This window comes from Orcinus orca, chromosome 4, assembly GCF_937001465.1.
Source record: "Orcinus orca chromosome 4, mOrcOrc1.1, whole genome shotgun sequence".
Taxonomy (NCBI): Eukaryota; Metazoa; Chordata; class Mammalia; order Artiodactyla; family Delphinidae; genus Orcinus; species Orcinus orca.
This window is the reverse complement of record NC_064562.1, coordinates 17,042,172-17,058,829: the sequence shown is the minus strand read 5'-3', so window position 1 is coordinate 17,058,829 and position 16,658 is coordinate 17,042,172.

Sequence of the window (16,658 nt, the reverse complement as noted above, 5' to 3'; positions counted from 1 at the left end):
AGTTCTTCCAATTCAACCAGGTATCTTTCTTTTCTCAACTTGTGTAACATGCTGTGTGTGCCCCTTATGAGGTACTTATCTTATTTTACCTTCTGTCATGGTTATTTGCACATGAACTTTATATTCCTTCCTAGATAATCTATTATTTCTTGAGGACAGAGATGGTGTTTAATAAAATGCAGAATAGCCACACAGTTAATCATTGTAATTCTCATAATACACATAAAGATCTCTTGAGAACAAAGGAGGTACCAAGCAGAACACAGAATGAGACAGACATTGATTGCAGTTTCCTTCAGAGTTCATATATTGAACTTAACAGTTCTCACAGCTTGGAACAAAAGTTATGAATATACGTTAATATTGGATTAACTTTTTATATCTTAGCGGAGTCTAAAATGACTGGAAATAAAGATCAATAAAATATATATTTTGAAAGGTATTGAAATAGGGAAATAAAATATTTTGTGCAGTATATTGTAGATTATTCTTGGTCATGCTGAGAAATGAAAATATCTTGAAGGAAAATAGACTAGACACAAATTGAACAATGTATTGAAATGAAATCACAAAGTGAAACAAAATATATGTTTAAATATGCATAATGTAAGAGGGCATATTGCTTTAATATTGTTCTAGAAAGCAATTGAGAACCAATGAAGAGGACTAAAGAGCAGAAAAATGTTGGAAATACATTTAGAATATGGACAAAGTATCTCACCTTTTTATTTCTCTAGTCACAAATCTGAAAAACCTTAGTATTCCCTGTTTTCCACAGTGGAGCTCAGACTTTACAACCTCCTGATTTCAACTAATGTACCTGAGCCAATCACGTAGGGCAGAAAGAGCACTGGGAGAAGAAACTCCACAAGCAAGGGGGTGCTGGAAATCATCCTGTTACTTTTACCTGCCATAGGGCCTGGGTGGGCACTTTGGACACAAATCACAGTTTTATTTATCTACTGTAGACTACTACTATGTGTCACATCTACTACATAGTGTGACTTCCTTCTATTCTTGTTCAATGCACTTATTACCCATCAACTTGAATCTCAGGCTGCTCAGCTGGAGTCCTGACACTGCTAAAAGCTATCACTAGTTCTCTCTTTCTAAGTCCAGAATCTATTCCGTACTCATTTCTTGCGGTTGGCTCTGAAGTTTCTCCAAACAGGATAAGTCAGTGAGTACCATGATGAGTATCTGCCTGACCTAATCTTGTCAGATCTTGAGACTGTGGCTTCAGTTGGCCTACATTGAAATGAATGACAATGTATAGTCTGTCATTATACCTTTTAAATACTTATAATTTGGAGGACAGTAAGTCAGTGACAAATTAGCTAAAATATTGAACATATCTTTTTGAAACTCAATGTGTTCATTCACAAAGCATTCATTCCATTTGTTCATTTTATTGAGAAAATATCCTGCAAATTATTATAATAGTAATATATAGAAATACAGCAGTTATCATTGCTTGTTAATATCCATAAAAATATAAAAATGGATACATACTTGCAAAGGATGATGCAGAAATCAAGCTGGTACACTACAATCTGGAATCTGAATCTTGGTTCTCCAGAGCTAACTTACCTTTTTGACAACTTCATTACCTAGCATAAGCCCTTACCCATACTAGGCACTATATAAATATTTGTTGCAAGAGTAAGTGTGTCTGCCCAAGACAGAAGGTTTTAGCAAACAGAAATAAGGCACAGCAGTTCTATATAATAAATGAACAGTTACAGCTGAATCAGAATCCAAAATGCAGTATTAATTTCAAAAACACAATATGCTGACAATGGAATATATGAGGATTCCCTTTGCCTAGTGTATTAGTAAGCGTTCTTCAGAGAAACAGAATCAATAGGCTATAAAGAAAGATTTATTGTGAGGTATTGGCTCATGTGACTATAGAGGCTTAGAAGTCCCACAATCCTCTGTCTGCAAGCTGGAGATCCAGGAAAGCCAGTGGCGTAATTTAGTTTAAGTCCAGAGACCTAAGAACCAGGGCAGACATTGATGTAAATCTCAGACCAAGGGCAGGAGATGATGAGATGAGATGTCCCAGTTCAAGTAGAGGCAGAAAAAAGGGACAAGTTTTTCTTTTCTTGGTCTTTTTGTTCTATTCAGGCATTCAGCAGATTGAATGATGCCCACCCACATGGGGGAGAGCTACCTACTTTACTGAGTTCACAGATTCAAATGCATATCTCACCTGGAAACACCCTCACAAACACGTCCAGAAATAATGATTAACCAGATAGCTAGGCATCCCCTGATCCAGCCAAGTTGGTATACAAAAATAACTCTTGGGCTTCCCTGGTTGCGCAGTGGCTGAGAGTCCATCTGCCGATGCAGGGGACACGGGTTTGTGCCCCGGTCCGGGAAGATCCCACATGCCGCAGAGCGGCTAGGCCCGTGAGCTATGGCCGCTGAGTCTGCGCGTCCGGAGCCTGTGCTCCGCAACGGGAGAGGCCACAGCAGTGAGAGGCCCGCGTACCGCAAAAAAAAAAAAAAAAAAAACTCTTATACCTGGTTTAATTAATTTAATTAGAGTATAGTGACTGAGTAATTTAGTTATAGTTTAGTTACAGTATAGTATAAAGTGTAGTTAGAATATATTTAGTAAGAGTATAGGTGTGTATGTGTATGTGTTTTCACTACGTGATATATATCTTTAAACTCAGAACAGAAATTGATTCCATGTTGCTTTCCAACTCTGATTTGTTGGAAGTACCTACCCGGAGGATTGCATTGAAAAAGATTATGATCCTAAGTTTGGACTTAATAGAAAAGTTTCAAGCTCAAGTTTCATACCTGGCATGGTCTGGAGCTGGGGGAAAATCAGTCTATTCTGATTTCTACACTTGATTGAAACTGCATGTTAACAATCTTTAGTAAAATATTAGATATTGTGATTTTATAATAAATCCCTACTCTTAAGTCGCTTTGAGCTATAAATATAGCTTGGAGCAGCGGTCCCCAACCTTTTTGGCACCAGGGACCAGTTTCGTGGAAAACAATTTTTCCACGGACCGGGGATGAGGGTTGAGGGGTATGGTTTTGGGATGATTCAAGCACATTACATTTATTGTGCACTTTCTATTATTATTACATTGTAATATATAATGAAATAATTATTCAACTCACCATAATGCTGACAGGAGGCGGAACTCAGGCGATAATGTGAGCGATGGGGAGTGGCTGTAAATACAGATGAAGCTTCACTGGCTGGCCCAACGCTCATCTCCTGCTGTGCCGCCTGGTTCCTAACAGGGGCTTGGGGACCCCTGATATAAAGGATCTTTAATGTCAAAAGCATGTATGATGCTGCCTGTGTACAAGGCTCAAGTTGGGAATACAGAGTGAATAAGAAACTGTCTCTGCTCTCAAGGATTTATAATTAATAGATGCTCTTAGCCACAAATAGTGCCATCCTGAAAAGTGTAGAGAGCTTAATACAACACTGTTCATGAAAGCTGGCATTTGACAGTATTATCTACATATGTATAAGTCAGTATATATATCTACTTGCAGTCTTCTGAGACACAGGAATTAGAACATCCAGTATAGCTAGATAATAATTTAGGCAGTCTTGGGACCAAACAGCCATTTTATGTATTTCCACACCAGTGTTTTCTTCTAGAATTGTGAATGCCTCTCTGTCTTTTATTGCTGGTTCTTTGTTGCCCCAGATCATAGTGCTTCTTGAAAGCTGTTAGTGAATGAATAATTTTATTTCCAATCCCAGGCTAACATCTGTAGGAAAACAACTCAAGCAGATACATTCACTTATGCAAGCAAATACTACTTTCTTTTTATCTGCAGAAAGTCACTTGAGGCATGATTATGCAGCACCTGCTAAGATGTTGGCTGTTTCTTTCCCTGTTAGGAAGATGTGGTTCTGATGACCCTAACTGTGTTGGAAAGAATAAGGGCGGTGATTAGGTGGTTATTGTCTCTCATTGGAAGGCAGATTTCTGGTTGAGACTTCTTATTTTCAGTATAGCTGGTTTATATAAATGAGAAGAATGCCACACTCACAAATCCTTGAAATAAAATGGCACATCCTCAGCATTTCATTCTGAATCTTATCTTCCTCTCAGTAGATTCATCTCTACAAAATGTCCAGTTAATCCTTCCAACCCTTCCACTATCATTCTAACTTAATTAAATACCTTTTCAATGGAATTATCATATTTTGCTGTGTTAATTAATCTTTTATTGTCTTGCCTTATAATGAAAAATATTTGTTTATGAAAAATGTAACTGAGTACTGAATATTTTAAGCTTTTCCATGTTATCTCTTTTACTACCTATATGTGCTTTAACCATTTAGCCTCTGAATTACTTAAATCCCATCATCTGCCTTAGTTGAGGCTGCTGATCCCCCCTTCATGGGTCTCTCTATGATCTCATTTTATATCCAATTGCTGTCTTCTTTGAATTCTTCTCTAGATAGGTTAACCTTCTCACTTTGATCACATGTACATAATTTGGTCTCTTTCCCGTATGGAGTCTTCTCTAGGTTGAATATTTTGCACTTAGCCCTAGAGTTTCATTATCTACCCTTCTTTACCATACTCTGTGCATCAGTATTTGATGTGGCTAGACTGCCTGTCCTTATCCCTTACAGTTACATTTGTTCCATAGAAAATTCCAAGGGAGATTGGTGGGTATGAAAAAACTACCATTGCATTTAAATCTCTGGCTCTCTCTGTTAACCTGTGGTTACCAATGGCTGGTTCCTGTACTGCAGGCCACAGCTCCAGTTGGGCCTCACCTTCTGTAGCTCTAAGTCTTGTCATGTGCAGAGAAGCATCAGTCACCAGCTGTTGCCAATTCGTAGGATTCTTCACCTTCTTTTTTGGTCTCCCATAAATGTGTCCACACAACTGTAAAACATCCTTTATTAAACTCTTTTTCAGTCATCTTATATGAGTATGCCATATATGTTTCCTGTGGGAATTCTGCTAGATACACTGTCTGCCCAACCCTAACCAACATCAGTAAAGACTGAGTAAAGAACAAATGAAAAAGTGGGTAAATCTCAGTAAAGAAATAGAAGATATAAAGAAGACACAAATGAAGATTTGAGGACTGAAAAATATAATAACCACTAGTAAAATTGGGTAAAGAATACACAGGATCTCTCTGTATTATTTTCACAACTGCCTGAGAATCAACAATTATTTCAAAATAAAAAGTTTAATTTAAAATATCTATTTTAGAACAAAAAAGAGTTTACCTTGAAAGTATCAATATTTAGATGAAAAAAAGTCTCCAAACACCCATATAATAATTTTTCTTTTTAACCTTTTAAAACAGCTTTATAAGAGTATCATGGATATACAAAAACCTGCACATATTTAATATATATATAATTTGATGAGTTTAGACATATACATACACCCATGAAACTATCAACACGATCAAGGTAATAAACATATCTGTCACCTCCCAAAGTTCCCTCAAGCTCCTTTGTTTTTGTTGCTGTGTGTGTATGTGTTTTATATCATGCCTTTAATCACTAAATCACAGTATTGACACTATATTCAAAAATCCGTAATATTTTCTGTATCTACAGTATAACTCTTGATATCTTTACAGTTTGTTCCTTTGGAAAATGAACCTTCTCATAAAAAAAAAAATAAATGACTGCTTTTATCTTTTAATTATTAAGTAATTAGTAGCAAAGCTTTGTATATTAGGAATACTGATGGGTAGCCATGGACCAGACTAGGTAGGGGCTTATAGGACCTGGAATGGATTTTGAATTTTATTATGACTGTGTGTCAGATTAAGCTTGAGAATAAGGTAAAGTTTGGGTGAGAATTAGCCTTTTATCTTTGTTTATGCTCTCCCTTGCCAAATAATATTTTTTCATATTATACAATTTATTCTGTGAAAATCTTCATTCCTAATTTGAACTTACCTAAATTATTTAAATAAGTTTGTTTTCTCCACCTCCTGATTATATAAATATTCTCATATGTTCTAATATGTTATTCTAAATTTATATTTAGACCTTTAATTCATTTAAAATTAATTTTGTTGTATGTTATAAATTGAAAAACTTATATCTGTTTTCTTCTAAATAAAATATTAGGCATGCTAGCACCGTTTTTGGAACACTCTTGTCCCCCACTTGGGACATATTATTATTTTTATATTATTATTTCCACATAACTACTTTGATCAATTTCTTCACTTTCTATTATTTCCATTGACGTTTATTGTACAACTATCATGCTATTCTGATTGGTAGCTAAAGGACAGGTATCTTTTCATTATTCTTTTAAAATGTTTGTTTAGCAATTTCATGCTTATTCTCCCATATCCACTTTAGAATCATTTGCTGTAAAAAAGTCCTTTGTAATTCCGGTTGTCATTAAATTAAATGCAAACATTTATGTGGCTAGATAGCTATTGTATAATGTTATATTTTTCCTTCAGTGCATCTATTCATTTATTCAGGCATCTGCAAACAAAAGTGTATTTTTCTATCATTTGTGTGTGTGTGTATGTGTGTGTGCACTTGTGAAATTTTTAAAATAACATTTTGGTGATAGGATCATGCCAGCATTATAAAATAAGCTGAGGAGTTTTTCATGTCATTCTGTTATGAAATTTACTAAAATATGAAGGGTTTGTCTGTCTTTTGAATATATGCTAAAATTCACAAGTAAAACTACCTGGGACTGGTGTCTTTTGCAATCATGTACCTTTGAAAATCTTTCCTTCTAAAGCTATGGAATGTTGAATCTTTTATCTCTTTTTAGGCCGGTTATTATAATATGTATTTTGCTGGAAAATCATGAAAGATGTCATGCATTAGAATACAACTGTCACTTATAATAATTTAAATCCCTTTTGAGTCCATATTTCTCAATCCTGAGGTTGTACATATTAGTACTTTTTTTCTTTCCTTTTCTTAATGATACTTGGTCTTTTTAAGGAAAGAGAAGGTGGCTCTATTTAGAGTTTTATATTAATTTATTTTTTACTTTAATTTAATCTAAGCTTTTATCATTATTCATACCAACTCAATTTTTAATTTATTTTGCTCTTTTTCTATTATCATAAACAATATAGCACATATATTTTCTTTTATTTCTAAAAAGGAAAGCATTTAAACAAATACAATTCACTTCTTACAAGATATGTTATTCCTTAAAAATCTCTTTTTAATTTAGAGATTATTTCCATTTTAAATTTCCATTTATTTAACGTTAAGCTATTTTTGTTCACTTCTATATTTATTACATTAAAGTCTTAGAACATGGCCTCTAAAATCACTGTTTTTAACATTTACTGATGCTGTTTTTGTTACCCATATACAAGATTTTTTTAAGGGTTCCATAGACGAAAGAAGAACGTGTTTTTCTGTTTGTTGGTTCAGACATCCTTTTTCCTTTGGGTTTATGTTCGAGTTTTCAGATTACTTGTTTCTACTCCTGAAGTGATGGTGATTTTAAAGATGGGGAAGCAACTACATGGGGAGAGACAACAGAGTCTAAATCAGATGCTTTGTAAAGTGATGTGCTATCCTTGTCACTCATTGTAGTCCTGCAGCTATTCTGCAATTTGGATTATATAATGTGATTTTAGCTACCTTCCCTTCTGTTTGAATTGATGTTTCTTTTTATTGCTGTTAGCTAACATGTTATTCAAATTCAAAACATTAGTATATTTCTGTCTTTCTATTTCAGATCAAACCTTATTAACAAACCCAATTCCTACTCATTTTGTTGTTTGTTCCCTTAGGGTATACCCAGCAGCCTTCATGCTGTTAGAAAGGGGCAGGGAGCATAATTAATTTACCAAGAGCTGACACGTTAAAGGTATAATGTTAAAAATATCTATTAATCAAAACTTATAAAACACATTAACATTTTTAAATAGAAATGTCCCAAAGGCCACTTAGAGGAGGATGAATATGGGCTTTCTTTCCAAATGCCTCATATCGTTCTTTTAAATATTTTCCACTTTGATATTTTGACAGGGGACAACCATACCATTATATGTCTGCTTTATAAAAGCCACTTAAAACAACTAATGTGAGAAAAATCAATCTGAACTTACAATCCATTTTAAGTACTATTATAGTAAAATGTCTGTCTTCATATAACACACGTGCCCATGTTTAAGATGCTTGAAGAAATGTACTACCAATGTAGATGTAAAAGCATTGATTTTTCAAAATATAAAGAGTAGGAAGTGCATTATTGAGTGGATATAATTTCTAAAATTTACCTGGGTGAAAATTCAAGAATAAGGGTGTATTTCTGGGATACAGTTTTATGTAATTTCATTTACACAAAAAAGGAATGGTTATCAAGCAGCAGTCCTCCCCAATATCAAGCACACCAAGACATCACACACACAAACCCACATATAGTTGAACATATACACATGTAAAATTGCACATACAGGACTTCACCTGCACATACACTCACACACACATACACACGTATAAACTCAGACATCTCTAACTTTCAGGGCTTTGTTAACAGTTTTTTCCAGACTGAAGTATGCATAAGAAGAATTTGGGGATGCTTTAAAAAACATTTCTAGGTCACCAGAGACTTAACAAACAGACTTCTAAGAATAAAGACTGAGAATCTGCCAACCCTTGCTGTAATAATAACAGTGGAAATATCACTTATTTTATCCTATTATTCCTAACATTTAGCAAAATTTTAATCAGCTTTCCCCCTAAGATTCCACACTTCTTAATGAAGAATAAGCACAAAAAACATATCTTGATTAGTTCAAGTCTGGACACTTTAAATCACTAGCTATGAAACTTGGCTCAAGTCCCCATTTTTCTGAACTTCATTTTTCTCACCTCCAAAATGGGAATAATGAACTTCCTTCTCTTTCTTATAAGCCTGATCAAGTGGAATGAGCTAAAATTATGAACAGCATTTTTAACTGTAAAACATTATACAACACTGTTATCTTTTGAAAAAGCATATTAATATATTTTGACAATTTTCTTCTTTGTACAAAAAGTTGTACATTTCTTCTTTGTACAATTTTCTTCTTTGTACAAAAAGTTGTACATTCTGCCTCTCGGTTCAAAGAGCCAGAAAATACATATATACTTCTGTTGTTTATATATATATATATATATATATATATATATATATATATATATATAGATAGTTGTTATATTTTGTTGTTGTTATTGATTGGCAGTTTTTATTTTTTAGCTCAAGACTTCAAAATTGAAATCAAATAGGAGTTAATTTTTTTCATAGGCTAATTAATTTTGCTCTAATCAGTCATTATATTTAAATACATTTCAAAATAATTCCTTTTTTTCTATTTGAAATTGATAATGTTCCCTTGCTTTCATTAAAGTACATTTCAAAACACAATATGGAGTATTTGCCTGCAGTTTCCTATTGTTACAATCCAATTTCTTTTTTTTTCTAGTTTGAGAAATAGATTTTTGTTTTATGGAGGATGCATTGCTCTCAAAGAAAAGGTAATTTACATTATTTTTGACACCATATACTTTGAAAGCCACTTCTCATCCCAATGTGCCAATATAATAGGGAAAAATAAGTTATTTTCTTTATTTTATAGAAGAGCACACTAAATTCCAGGGAGGTAAGTGACTTGTCCAAAGGCACATAGCAGGGAGTAGAATATAGAGATTTATAATTCATAAACAAGTATTTTATAAAATCTTATTTTCTCTTAACTCTTAAAGGTAATATTAAATTTATATTTATCCACAAACTGTGTAGATAAATATACAGTTTCTTTCTACAGGAAACTTTCCTAAAAAGATCTCTACCATACAAAGGGAGCATGCTTTTATGGGAAATTCACTGGACTGGTAGTTAGAATGCAGAAGCCCAAATCCTGCATTGGCTAATAGTGAGCTGTAGAGTTTGGACCAATTAGACCTATTATCCTTGGGATGATTTAGAGCTAAATTTCTATCTGTATCAATAGCTGTATTTATATCTCCATTTATGGATGAATTTTTAGATTAAGGATTGGACAAGGAAAATATCTCTTTGATTAAACTACTATTATTCTTTGATGACTGCTATGGTCTGAATGTTTGTGTTCCTCCAAACTTCATATGTTGAAATCCTAACCATCAAGAGAATGGTATTAGTCAATAGTGCCCGTGGTTTAGGTCATGAGGGAGCCCTCATGATTGGCTGTAATATTCATATAAAAGATGCCCCAGAGGGCTTCCCTGGTGGCGCAGTGGTTGAGAGTCCGCCTGCGGATGCAGGGGACATGGGTTTGTTCCCCGGTCCGGGAAGATCCCACATGCCGCGGAGCGGCTGGACCCGTGAGCCATGGCCGCTGAGCCTGCGTGTCCGGAGCCTGTGCTCCGTAATGGGAGAGGCCACAACAGTGAGAGGCCCACGTACCAAAAAATAGAAAAAAAAAAAAAAAGATGCCCCAGAGAGTTAGCTCATCCATTCCACCATGTGAGGTTACAGCCAGAAGGTGCAGTCTATGGACTGGGAAAAGGGCTCAGCCCTGACACCAAGTCTATTGGCCGCTGATCTTGGACTTCTCAGGCTCCAGAGCTGTAAGCAATAAATTTCTGTTATATCTAAACTACCCAGTCTATGATGTTTTGTTACAGCAGCCCAGTGGACTAAAATAATGACTTAACCACAATTGTCATTATTCTGCTTTAAGAAAAATTGATTTCAGGTGTTCTTGGTCCTAAAAAATTATGAATTTGCTTCTTGTCTTTGTTTTCATAGTGATTGCCCTTGTCTTCTGATAATTCCTAAAAATGTCATTGCTGATAACCTTAGTTAATAATAACTATGGTAGATTACACAATAATTTTTAGCTTCTCACATCTTGAGGTGACGATCTTTTATTTACCCCTTGAATCTAAGCAGACCTTGTGACATCCTTGAAGCAATGGAAGTGACAATGAGCAACTTTCTAGGTACATGTCATGAAGTCTTTCTTGCTATCACATGAATAAGCTCAGACTAACCTGATGGAAAATGAGAGAACATAGTGAAGTTGTTAACCCCCCTGCACTCTTTGTTGCTACAGCCACCAGCTACCCAATCAACAGGGGCAGAGTTGCTCTGCTGAACTGCAGTTCATTGCAAACACTGTATGAGCCCGGCTAGACCAGCAGAGGAACTGTACAGATGAGCCCAGTCTAAAGTGATGATATACAAAAATTTGAGTTAAGTAACTAATAGTTTTAAGACATTAAGTGTTGGAAGTTTTTTATGTAATAATAATGATAGTAAATTTAAAAATTAAAAAACCAACAAAAGAAAAAAGAAAACCTAACTATGCATATTCACAAGTGACCAGCTAATGCTAAAATTTATATTGAAAGGAAAAGGTACTAGAACAGATAAAACAATCATGAGAAAGACAAAGTTTAAGGACTCACATTACTCTATTTCAAGACTTACTGTGAAAACACAGTAACCAAAACAGTATGGCATGGGCAAAATAATAGATATATAGATCAACTGGACATAATTGAGAGATTCAAATATAGTTAATTAATTTTTTACAAAGGTGCAAAGGAAATTCAATGCAGAAATGTCAGTTTGGGGAAATGGCTGATTCTAGGGCTGGAACATAAAAAGTACAAAATGAGCCTGGGCATCTTATAAGAAAGTAAGAAAATGCTCAAAAAATTGAATAAGGGCATGTCAAATGGACAGCAGAGCCAACCTGAAGGAGCTGCCAATAACCAAAGCTGGAACAATTGAGCAATAAAATAAATAATTTAGTACTGGTCATAACCCAAAGTATAAAATAAACATTCCTGACTCCATATAAATAAATAACTGATAAAATAAATAAGTGGGAAGGAATACACAAATCTACTATACAGAAGAATTCCAAATAATTTATGTAAATACTCCTCCTTTTAGGAAGTGGAGTCTATAATGGTTTTCTTCCTTGAGTATGGACTGCACTTGATGTTTCACAGATTGGAATATGGAAAGGGAGAAAAAAGTAACTTTGTAGTGAAGAACCTGGCAAACAATACCTTAACCAAAATATCTAGTTAAATTACAAGAAATAAAATTCAACTTAATAACATATACCCCTCTTATTATCTGATGAGAAGGGCAGTCACCCCTGTGGTATTCTTTTCCTAAACCCACCTTCCTAGTGTAACTGTCAGAAAAATATTTAAAAAGTCAAGGGACAGTCTACAAAACTTTCAGGGTCATGAAAAATACGGAAATATTAAGAAAATGTCCCAGACCAGGAGAGACTATGAGATATGATGGTTAAGGTAGTTTTTTGGATAGGATCTTGGCACAGAAAAATGACATTACTAGAACATTGATAGTAATGTGCAAATGTTTTCTTAGATGTTACAAATGAACCATGGTAATGAAAGATGTTAACAAAAGGAGAAACATAGTGAAAAGTATACTACAACTCTGTTTACAATCTTTGCAACTTTTCTGTGAATATAAAGTTATACTAAAATAAAAACGTCATTTTGAAAATCTGACCAATGTAATACCTAACTTTGAGTGATTGCTTTCCACCTTCCAGGTACTGTCCTAAGCTTTACACGTATCAATTCATTTCTTCTTCACAATGCTATGAAGTGGGTACATTTTGTAGAAATACTGAGGCCCAGGGAGGATACATAACTTGCCTAATGTTGTAAACTAATAAGCATGCCAAACAGATCCAACATTCTTTATTTCTAATAGCAAAATAAAATATTATTAACTAGTCTTTTAGTTAAGTTAAAGAAAAAATAGTTCCTTAAAGTCCATTTCTGTTTTTTAATGCAAAATCTTTAAGCAGAGTATTAGAAAAAAGAAAAGATATGAAAATGGTTACCAAGCATCAACCTCCAATCCCAAATACAGCTAACTTTGCAGCTATTGAGCTCTATTTTTTTCTGTATATAGAAGATTAGTTAAAACATGATTAGAATCATATTTTAACTATTGTATATGCAGTACTTTTCCATTTTTTATATTTTTTAAATTTAATTTTTATTTAATATTGGAGTGTAGTTCATTTACGATATTATATTAGTTTTAGGTATACAGCAAAGTGATTCGGTTATACATATACATAAATCCATTCTTTTTCAGATTCTTTTCCCATATACGTTGTTACAGAATATTGAATAGAGTTCCCTGTCCTATAATGCAGGTCCTTGTTGATTATGTATTTTATATACAGTAGTGTGTATATGTTAATCCCAAATACCTAATTTATCCTTCACCTCACCTTTCCTCTTTGGTAACCATAAGTTTGTTTTTGAAGTCTGTGAGTCTGTTTCTGTTGTGTAAATAAGTTCATTTGTATCATTTTTTTTTTTTTTTTTTGGATTCTACATATAAGTGATATCATATGGTACTTGTCTTTGTCTGACTTACTTCACTTGACAATGACAATTTCTAGGTTCATTCATGTTGCTGTAAATAGCATTATTTCATTCTTTTTAATGTCAGAATAATATTTCATTGTATATATGTGCCACATCTTCTTTATCCATTCCTCTGTCTATGGACATTTAGGTTGCTTCCATGTCTCGGCTATTGTAAATAGTGCTGCAGTGAACATTGGGGTGCATGTATCTTCTTCAGTTATGGTTTTCTCTGGATATGTGCCCAGGAGTGGGATTGCTGGATCGGATGGTAGTTCTGTTTTTAGTTTTTAGGAACCTCCATACTGTTCTTCATAGTGGTTGTATCAATTTACAGTCCCACCAGCAGTGTACAAGTGTTCCCTTTTCTCCACATCCTCTCCAGCATCTACTGTTTGTAGACATTTTGATGATGGTGTCAGATACCTCACTGTAGTTTTGATTTGCATTTCTCTATTCATTAGCAATATTGAGCATCTCTTCAAGATGGCTTTTTGGCCATCTGTATGTCTTCTTTGGAGAAATGTCTGTTTAGATATTCTGTCCATATTTTGATTGGGTTGTTTGTTTTTATGGTATTGAGCTGAATGAGCTGTTTCTATAGTTTGTTGATTAATCCCTTGCCAGTCGCAACATTTGCAGATATTTTCTCCAATTCTGTGGGTTGTCTTTTCATTTTGTTTATGGTTTCCTTTGTTGTGCAAAAGCTTTCAAGTTTAATTAGGTCCCACTTGCTTATTTTTGTTTTTATTTTCATTACTCTAGGAGTTAGATCTAAAATGATATTGCTGTGATTTATGTCTAAGAGTGTTCTGCCTATGTTTTCCTCTAGGAGTTTTATAGTATCTGGTCTCATCATTTAGGTCTTTAATCCATTCTGAGTTTATTTTTCTGTATGGTGTTAGAGAATGTTCTAATTTCATTCTTTTACATGTAGCTGTCCAGTTTTCCCAGCATCACTTATTGAAGAGACTGTCTTTTCTCCATTGTATGTTCTTACTTTATTTGTCATAGATTAAATGAGCATAGGTGTGTGGGTTTATTTCTGAGCTTTCTATCCTGTTCCACTGATCTATATTTCTGTTTTTGTGCCAGTACCATACTGTTTTGATGATGTAGCTATGTATTATAGTCTGAAGTCATGGAGCCTGATTCCTCCAGCTCTGTTTTTCTTTCTCAGGATTGCTTTGGCTATTCAGGGTCTTTTGTGTTTCCATACATATTTTAAGATTTTTTTGTTCTAGTTCTATGAAAAATGCCATTGGTAATTTGATAGGGATTGCATTGAATTTGTAGATAACCTTGGGTAGTATAGTCATTTTGACAATATTGATTCTTCCAATCCAAGAACATGGTATATCTTTCCATCTCTTTGTGTCATCTTTGATTTCTTTCATCAGTGTCTTCTAGTTTTCAGAGTACAGGTCTTTTGCCTCCTTAGGTTGGTTTATTCCTAGGTATTTTATTCTTTTTGGTGTGATGGTAAATTAATTTCTCTTTCTGATATTTTGTTTTTAGTTTGTAGAAATGCAGATTTCTGTGTATGAATTTTGTATCCTGCAACTTTACCAAGTTCATTGATAAGCTTTAATTGTTTTCTGGTAGCATCTTTAAGATTTTCCATGTATAGTATCATGTCATCTGCAAACAGTGACATAATTACTTTTTCTTTTCCAATTTGTATCCCTTTTATTTCTTTTTCTTCTCCGATTGCCATGGTTAGGATTTCTAAAACTTTGTTGAATAAAAGTGTTGAGAGTGAACATCCTTGTCTTCTTCCTGATCTTAGAGGAAATGCTTTCAGCTACTCACCACTGAGTATGAGTAGTATGGTTTATCATATATGGCCTTTATTATGTTGAGGTAAGTTCCCTCTATACCCACTTTCTGGAGAGTTTTATCATAAATGAGTGTTGAATTTTTTCAAAAGCTTTTTCTGCATCTATTATGATGATCTTATGGTTTTTATTCTTCAATTTATTAATGTGGTATATCACACTGATTGATTTGCAGATATTGAAAAATCCTTGCCTCCCTGGGATAAATCCCACTTGATCAGGTGTATGATCCTTAATATTAATTAAGCATTTTTCCATAGTCTACCTTCAGTGAAACAATTTACCTTTAGTACTTTAACTTTCAACACTTCAGTAATTAACTTTCTGTTCTTTTGGAAATAGAGGATGGAGGTAGCAGAGTAGAATTTCTATTAAATATTGTTCCTCCTTTGCCAGCCATTGGATTAAACACAGATCTCAATGGGATGGCCCGTACTTCACTGGGTGAATGGCTAAACTGTGGTACAACCATGCCATGGAATACTACTCAGCATGAAAATGGAAGAAAGAGTTGATACATACAACATCTTGGATGAATCTCAAAGAGATTATGCTGAGTGAAAATAAATAAATAAACAAACAAACAAACAAGCTAATCCCAAAAGTTTATCTATTAAGTTCTTCATTTACCTAAAATTTCTGAATTGAGAAAATTTTAGAAATGGAGCCCATATTAGTTTTTTCCTGGGGTTAGAGATTAGGGTGGGGTGTGCAGATGTGATTATAAAAGGCAACAGGAGACCCTTGTGATGATGGAACTGTTCTATATTTTGACTGTGGCAGTATATACATAAATCTAAATGTGTGATAAAATGGCATAGAATTAAATACACACACACACAAGTACAAGCAATACTTGAGGAATATGAATAAGATTGGTAGATCATACACATGTCAATGTCCTGGTTGTGATATTGTCCTATATTTTTTCCAGATGTTACTGTTGGGGAAATAGAGTAAAAAGTATGCAGGATATTGTTCAATTTGTTAGAACTGCATGTAAACCTAAAATTATCTCAAAATAAAAAAGGTAATTTATAAAAAGAATCCCCCCCAAGAAATTTAAAAAGATGGCCTCTTTAATTTTAACTTCGAGATGAGGAGGAAGTAGTAAGTTTGGTGTTGAAAACCGACACACTGTGTCACAGACTGGGAAGGAAGGAAGCAAGCAGTTAATCCAGCCAGAGTGTTCAATGTGAGTTATCTGTGTGAGAAGATTGTTCAGCTACCTCCTAGCCAGCATAAATTAGGTAAGTAGTGTGGGAAGAGACTTTCCACAAAGAAGGAATAGTATGAATGGAACTACGTAGATAAGAAGCAACATGATAACAAATTATGAGGGGCAGTATGTGATAAGGGGAGTAGTAGAGACGGAGATGGGAAGGTAGGTAGCAGTCAGGCCATCGAGTATCCTTTTTTTTTATACTCAAGAGATTGAC